This window comes from Equus quagga, chromosome 4, assembly GCF_021613505.1.
Source record: "Equus quagga isolate Etosha38 chromosome 4, UCLA_HA_Equagga_1.0, whole genome shotgun sequence".
NCBI classification, from domain to species: domain Eukaryota; kingdom Metazoa; phylum Chordata; class Mammalia; order Perissodactyla; family Equidae; genus Equus; species Equus quagga.
Window position 1 is genome coordinate 138,222,110 of NC_060270.1, and position 8,842 is coordinate 138,230,951.

Genomic DNA, 8,842 nt, shown 5'->3' on the forward strand with positions numbered 1-8,842 from the left:
CAAGGGGGCTTTTCTGTTCCATGTGTTCAGGTTTGCACAGTTGTCTCCTCTTGTCTGTGTGGAGATCTGAAGTGGGATGCTGAAAGGGTATCTATAGGAGAAGTCATGATACTGTGAAAAACGGATGTTAGCATTCATCAGGGGACCGGGGAAGAGTCCCAAGAAACTTCTTCTGAGGGAGGAGACTAGAAGGGAATGACAGGTTCTTGCCACGTGCTGAGGGGTGGCTGGCATCTGGTGGAAGTTTTCCAGAAGCTAGCAGCCAGCAGGAGCCGTGGTGAGGGCATCTTTGCAGGGACTCTGTGTGCTTTAGGGCTGAGCTCTGTGGGTTCAGCTGCCTGTTTACCCTGGAGGTCCATCGCCATGGAAGAATATTCTGGAGGGTGTCTTTGGAGACAACATCAGGGTCCCCAAGAGACACTGCCAGGCCTGACCCCGGGATGACCGTGAATATTCTTCCGCCTCCAATGTGGGTTAACTGGAGTATGCCTGGAGGCCTTAAAGAACGGCTGTACTGCTGCCCTTACGATCTGCTTAGTGCTTCGATTTGTTCCCATGGTAGAGGAGGCTGGGTTCTGGAGGCAGGTAGATCCCCGTCAAGTCCCACGACTAGTTGGCCTCAGGCAAGTCACTGCCTTCCTGAGACTCTGGTTCTTCAACTGTAAATGGAGATAATGATCACAAATATCTGTCCCTGTCCTATAAACCCCATGAGGGCATGGCCCAAGTTTGTCTTTTGTTCTACTTGTCCCTGACACTTAGTACCTGCCCTGCATATAGTGTTAGCTAATATTATTATTGCCAAATACATAAATTATGTATAAAAATTAAACTGAGCAATGACCTGAGAAGGGAGAGAATATTATAATACAAATTTAAACCCACTACCCAGGGATGAGGGGATATAAAATTTGAGAGCCTCTGTCTCCTATCATTTTCCTGTTTTGGAATATTTGGGCTTGTGATGAAATGTACAGCATTCCGCCTCCCACTTTTATGTATATAAAGAGGTCTTTAATTTTTTTGTACTATGGGGAGGGATAGGAATCTTATGATTCCAGACAGAAACTATTGTACTTTGGTTGATTTTTAAATGAGCTTCCATTCCATGAGTTTAATTAATCCAAACAAGGTCAAACTCAGCAGTACTTGGGTGATGAGAGCTGTTGAATTTATGCCGGCACGTGTGCTAAAGAGTTCCTAAATCTAAGTTATCAAGTTGGATTTGAAAATGGCAGAGCTGGAGAACTTTTAGAAAGGGCAATGGCAAAAAATAAATAAATAAAAAAATAAAAATGGAAAGATTTGATCTTTGGCAATAAAAGCTTTTGTTTTCTGATGGGAAAAATAGGTTTACTAAAGATGAATCACACTTTAGATTTTTCTTACTCACTCTAAACAGAACCAAGGTAAAAATGTTAATAGGGAAGTCCATTTTCACTATTAGTATGAACTAAGAAATAGTTTAAAAACAGTGGTTGGAGCAATGCTTTTACAGTTTCAAATATGGCGATTATGAAGAAAACAATGTCATCTGCTGCTATTATTGTAAGAGTCTTATAATTAATAGTAATTCTTTAATTTTTGATTGTGAGCTCACTTATTTTGGGCTGACTATGCCAATTTACAGAGACCAAGTGTACATTGTGCTCTGTGTATTCAGTGATAAAGTTACCGAATCACCATGTGCCTGTTTTTAAATTTGTGGTTTAATATTGTCTTTCAGAGCAGGTATGTTTCACTTTTGGCAATGAATCTGGAGAAAACTTACTATTTAAGAAAGACGTGGGATAAATCCTTTTTATAAATCTCCAGTTTAGCCTTTTTTAAAGAAAGTCTAGACTTTCAGATACGAATTTCACTTTCAGCAAGGTAGACCTCTGGTGTGTTTGCTTGTCTTTAGTCACAATTTCTCATCAGACTGGTGGTTTGCATCTCTGAGCTGTCGGGCTGGGCTCCCTATGCATTCCGTGAGATGTGAATGCTCTATGAGAGAGATCAAACTCCAGCCTTGACTCCCTCAGTCCCTTGGGTTAACTAACTCAGCTACTAGTTCTCAGGGCTAATTTAATGGGGATGTTAATAGTTAAACGGATGTCAGATCCTCATCTCAGCCTTTCTTCCTGCTAGACAGGAAGCAGAGCAGACCCGGGGACTGATCCCAAAGTATGAAATCTGACTACGTGCTAGAGGTTGGAGATGGTGGCAGTGACGGACCCAGAACCAGGGGCGTCACCGCCATAGACCTGTTATTAACCCAGGACAAGGACAAGGACAGTGGCAAATCCTAGGCTGAGTGAGTCCTTGGTATTTGCAAGAGCATTGGTGAAACTCAGGAAATCTCTCTTCTGGGTGTACGCATACTTTCTGACATATTCATATTCCTCCTCAGACATCACAGGCATGTTCCCACCTCAGGGCCTTTACACAAACTCTTTTGTCTGTCTGGGATGTTCTTCCCCAGAGACCTACCTAGCTGGCTCCCTCATTTCCGTTAGGCCCCTGCTCAAGTGTCACCTTTTACCTGAGTTAAATTCTCTCAAACCCTGTCTGCTTTTTTTTTGCTTGTTTTTTTCTCCTATAGAATTTCATCAGCTCTTACACTAGATTTTCTTACTTATTTAGTTGTTTATTGTTTATTTCCCCCAACTAGAATGTAAGCTCCATGAGGGACAGAACTTGGTCTGCTTCCTTTGTTGCCACATCCCCAGATATATCCCACTGTTCTGTGCCTAGAATAGTGCCTGGCAGGCAATACATATTTATTGACTGAATGAATGAGTTTCACACGCCCTTATGAATTAGTGGTCACTCTGAATGTACTGATCACACTCTGACAAGGAGAGAGCCAGTTCTGTTTTCCACTTTCCTATTAATTCGTTCACAAATTCGTTTCCTGTGTGAAACAACAAGTAAAACATATTCACAGCCAAACCTGGGGAAAGAAAACCTGATGGATATAAGTTCATTTACACTTTAGCATTTTTTGTGCAGTGAGGAAAACCAATACTGTTAGAATCATCTTAAAAAATCATGCTAAATAAGTCGTAGTCAAGAGGAAGTTGATTTCCCACTGAGGACCCCAAATTCCCTCTTAATGGAGTATTGACTCAGCTTTAAATGCCTATAGCCTAAGACTTCTGAAAATGTCGCCTTTGTACTTAAAATCCCATGCTACCCGTGGATTGCTGCTCTTCCCCCAACACCCCCCCCCCCCCCCCCAATTCTATAAATGCCTTGCTTGGCTATGATTCAAAAAGAGTTCTAAGACAGGAATGCTGGGGACAGACAATTTCTGCTTCTTCACCTGTCATGCTCATGTCATAACTGAACACTCTAATGGCTTGCAAGAGTGTAAAAATAAAAGAACAACAATAAACAAAATTATGACACTTGGAACACGTTGAAAATTTGAGTCAGACATAATAATCATCACACATGCACACGCACACGCTGCTGTCGTCTTGTGGGCAGGGGAAGGCCCTTGAACCAGGGACACAAGAGCTGGTCTGATAATTCACGTAGCCGCTCTCATTTATTTCTATGCAAATTGTGCTTTGAGGGTGGCCTGAAGTCAAATAGGCGTGCAATGAATTCATCTCCGCGCTGGCTCTTTCCTTTGTTGCAGTGGAGCTCATTAAACTTAATAAAAGTAACTAAACTTGACAAAGGTGAGCCTGTATGTCTTCTACTCCAAGAAAGACTGAACTTAGCTAGCCGCTCATAAGTTCAACTGGACAAACCAAATCAGGTGGAAAGGGTCAAGAGTGGTGAAAAGTAGCCGTTAAATGAATCCTAGTTCTGTGAAAAAATTCTAGTGCCTTGAAATTCAAATTCAAACTGAAATAAATGCAAATCTCCTGGCTGCATCGAACAGACCTCCCATCACGGTCTAGCTACGTAACTACGTGGATAGTGTAACTGCCCGCAGCTCTGAATTCACTTTTTTTCTCTAGTCTGATAAAACATATTGATACGTTTTAAAGCAGTCCCCTTTCTCCTCTCTCATCTTGTCTGGAAGAGAGATAATAGATAAGTGAGAAAAAGCAAAGAAATTTCTGGATCCATCATAATAGGGGCCTGACCACCACACTAAAGAGCAGCTATTGGGGTGGTCTGGAAGCCATACTAGAACCTTGTTTGGAACTTATTGGTGTCTCTCAAACTGGGGAACTGCCTAACTCTCAACTTTTCAACAGCGATGCTCAGAAGAAGGACTCTGAGTGGGTGGATCTCTCGGCTTTCTCTGATTTGGTATCCCAGAGGGATGTGTGCTTTCCCTTGGACAATTCATAGGCTCTCTGCACTTGGAAACCCAGGCCGCTGTCCAGAGCAGAATGTGGCACTCTTTCTCAGTGTGCCTTTTGTTCTTTTCAGGGTGTGAACACTGGGCTCCACACGTCAAAAACTCTAGGGATGAAATATGGATGATAACCCAATAATATTTCTTCTTTTCCAAGCTGACCTCCTTATTGAGCCTACTCTAAATGTCAGAACGTGCATTTCCCAGGCCCATTTCCCTATCCTATTCAGCTGTGTAAATTCTGTGAAACATTTTGGGGTGTTGGGAATTTGAGGGGTGAATTTATCCAGGGTAGGGGTGGGTCGGATGCTACTTACACTTCCTCTGGCAGAGCTATCCCAATGGCAGAGTTAAACACTCCTCTGGATCCAAAGAACAAATATGAGAGCTGGGTGGAAATGTCAGTTGAGACAGAAGAGCAGCAAACAGCTTTGTTTTCCTATAGTTGTGGTTTTACTTGGTGATGATGACACACGAAGATGAAAATGTGCAGCATGAACTCCAGTTGTTATCTGAGTGAGCATCTCTGCCAACACTGAAGGATATGTGTGGGTGTCACCTGCAAGCAAAGAGAGAGAGAGAAAGAAAAAGAGGCCCTGTTTCGGAAAGAAGAGCCAGTTAATCAAAGATCAACAGTGACAAGTGGTGCTGTTTATTTCATGAGCTTTGTATTTGATTTCCTTCCCCTCGCTAATCTCCAAGTCTGAATTTAGTCTCTGGACTAAACATGTAAGTGTCTGGTGACTGAGGAAGGGATGGAAAGTGGGCTGGAATGGGCATCATGGCAGTTACCATAGTTATTCAGCCATTTCTTGAGTCACCTGGGCACACATTTAGCACTTAATATGTTAGCTTCCAAAATGTGAATTTTGCCAACTTTTGAGAACCTGTGACGTATTACACAAGGGTAGACAAACTTGAGGTTGCTGTTGGGGACCCTTTTTCACTCCCAACCTTGTGCAACTCTCCTTCTGCTTGTTTCATGTTTCTTCCTCCTTCCTTCCTCTTCGTTCGTTTGAGAGCTCCTACCCAGCTCTACAAAGTGAGCTAGGCACTGGGGATGTGGCTGTGAGCAACACGGATGTTATTATCTCCACACTTACCGAGTCTAGAGTGTAGACTTTGTATTTCCCTTTTTTTTTATACCCCGCTCCTCAGAGTAACCTGTTAGTCTTAATTAGGGGCTCAGACCTCAATGGGGCTAATTGATAGCCTTTGTCTTGTTGGTTTGCCTGAAATTTATTTCTTTGAGATGTTCTTATTTAACATCTCTAGGACGTTTACATCTCAGATCACGGATTGACAAGTTTTTTTCAGGAAAGGGCCAGATAATCAATATTTTAGGCTTGTCAACCATATGGTCTCTTGCAGTCACCCAACTCCACCATCGCCATGCAAAACCAGCCACAGACAATATGTAACCAGATGAGCATGGCTGCGTTCCAGTAAATCTTAATTTGTGGATGTTGATATTTGAATTTCGTGTAACTTTCACACGTCACACAATATTAGTATTCTTTTGATTTTTTCCCAACCATTTACACACATAAAATGCGTTCTTAGCTCATGGGCTGTTCAGAGGCAGGCGTGAGCTGGATTGGCTTGGAGGCTGCATTTGCTGACGCCTGACTTACGTGCAAGCCACAATTTTAGCTACAAGCTTGTCTTTGAGTTCCGGCCATCATCTGCATTTTTAGGGCTGGGAGGAATCAGTTTAAATGTGTGCAAAGGCTTCTTGGGAGAGGTGAATGTTAGGTACCTGTTTTGAAAGAAGAACATGGATCAATGAAGAAGAAAGAAGAAGGAACTTCATCTGAGGGAAAGTCATTTAGGTAGAAGAAATGGGAAATTGTAAGTAAAGATGAGGAGAAGCTATTTCGGGATGATATAGTCTCCTGTACATTACTGCAAAAAGCCTAAAAATCTTGCAAATTGGTGGTTACTCTTTCCTCAAGTCCTGTTTGCCCTTTCTCCTCTTTTCTAGGCATCAAACCCTTTTAACTTCCAAGGAAACAAAGTAAATTTCTGACAAGGGGCAAAATATGGCCTGTGTCTTATATAATGCACAAGACCACTTTCCCTGCTAATTCTCCCACACACCGCATACTCAAATCCAGCTGGAGGAGGGTGCAGCAGAGATCAGAAGCAGCTGTCTCAGAACTGGCCTCCTGCTTTCTATCCATCACGCTCTCTCAATCTGTGCTTGGCTGCCATTTTATGGTGATCAAGAGTGACCCCCCAGAATCCAAACTAAGGCTCAGTATTTCACTGGTAACTGGTGAAATGAGTTTTACTCAGATAAGAAAAGCACTGACCTGACCCTTACCATCCCTCACCTCCACTCCCGACTCCAGTCTACAACTGCTGGTTACACCCAAGGTACAAATAGTCCCTGGAAGCAGCCCAGTGTATGTGGGCACCCCAAGCCATACACCCGTTCACACCATCTGGGCAATTTGAAAATAGGGCCAAATGTAGCATTTAGCCTGATCTGTCCAGCCAGGATCAGGAAATTGCCTCTAAAAGGTCAGATGATGAAGACTATTGTGGCAACAGTCTAGGATGACAGTAATGAAAAAAGATTGCGGCAGAGTGGATTTGTCCTGACTTTGTACATGGCAATCAAGTTCTGGGTCTGGGTGAACCGCCTCGGGAGTTCCAAGATTTTTCTGCACCAACGTGCAGGGCCACTGTGCACATTAAGGCTCTGTGTGCCCTGCTCAATGGCCCCTAGCCAAGGAGATGGGGGGAGACCCAATCAGGGTTCCCTTACTAAGCTCCTCACCTGCAAGAGCTGTGTTCACCTGGAGAGGGCGCCTTTCTTTAATGCCCCCTCTGGGCTGTTGAGTCCCTGACAGAGTGCTTGCCTTTGGTCACTGGGTCACTGAGCTCTTTGTAGAATAAATTAGATCCCAATTCTCAAAACAGGAATTACCTAGAATGGACCACAACTAAAATAAAATAAAACCAAGAGAATGGATTGTTTCTTAATGCCATAAACACTTCTCTCTTGGGTCCCATGTTTAGTCTTTTCTTCCCTTTGTTTCTGCACACGTTAATTCAGTTGGTCAGCTTTTCCTCACAAACACCTGGTGGGGCTGGCTTTTAGGAGTAACGTGAGAAGAAACTTCATGGTTCAGACCTCAAAGGAAAAACAAGTAAGTTTTCGTGAGGCGGAGAACGCCAGCTTTGGTGTTAGTTCTCGGGATGTCCCTGGAACTTTCAGTCAATGGCAGAGTCTGCTCTTATTTTGTAGTCATCAGTAACCCGAGGCGGCTACATTAAATAACCTAAGTCTGACTCCTATAATAGTTTTCATACTCCTTATTATAACTCTTCTAGGATAATCTTCCCCAAATAAATGCCATTGTTTTGGGTTTTCTCCCACCACCACATGCCTAAGTTTTACAGATATAAATATTTTGTGTTTGATATTTGTCATTCAGGATTATTTGGATAAATCTACAGTTTTCTATAACTCTTAAATTCAGTAATTTATCAAAATTGTTTCCATCACTTTCTCTTAAGAAAATAATGAATTTTATTTGTAAGTTTAGGCTAGACATGTTGAAAACTTTGTGGAACTTGTGGGTTTTTTGTGTAGATTTAATTTGAAATGCACCTTCGCATTATAGCATGGAAAACTGCTACATCATTTTAAAGTCTGACATTTTCCAAATAATAAAGTTCTTGATGACATAAACTTTATATTATGGAGTCTTCCATAGTGAACTGTATTTTGAATATGATAGGTGCTCAGAACATTGTAACTAAATGAATAAATGGATGGATAAATGAATATCTTTCTTTTGATAAATATCTGCAAGCTGCCTTGGTCTTTGACAGATTAGATGAACCAGGTACTATGAAAAGACGGGAAAATTGAGGACTACTGATAAAGAGTTACCATTTCTTCAACTGCTGAAATGTCTTCTATTAATTCACTTTTTAAGATACTGTTCAGACATCCAGAAGCAAAAACTGTTTACCTTTCCTTGGCATCAAACAGGACTCTAATTGTGTTCACGTATCTACCCTCCAAGTGCTTCTGGGGAGTCCCAGGGAGCATGTAGTGATTGGCTGGAGTCAGAATATTGGTCCCACTCTTCACGTTAGTGATTGTTTTAAGCATGGACACATTACAAGATTCTGACCAGCAGCCATGACAGTGTGTTCTGAGGGGCCTGTGGGAAAGTTTCTCCTTACTCTTAAAAAGAGATCTGTGGAAATAAACAGTCTCTTTTCTGCATTGCTTTTCTGAGTGTTGTGTCTGCAAGCGGTGTCTGGAATAGCTATCTTAGGACCAGGAGAGGAGTGCGCCTGAGAGGAACATGCTGAGGTAGGAAGAGCAGAAAGAGGGAAGGACCTGGGTCTTGATGACATTGTTGAGCTTCGGATTGAACCAACTGAAGAGATAAGTAAATAGCTTTATGTTGGAGACAATAAATAGCTTATTATTTAAGCCATTTTGAGTTGGATTTTCTATTGCATGAAACTTAAAGAGTTCTAACTGTAACTCCATGTTTACTGATGTATATA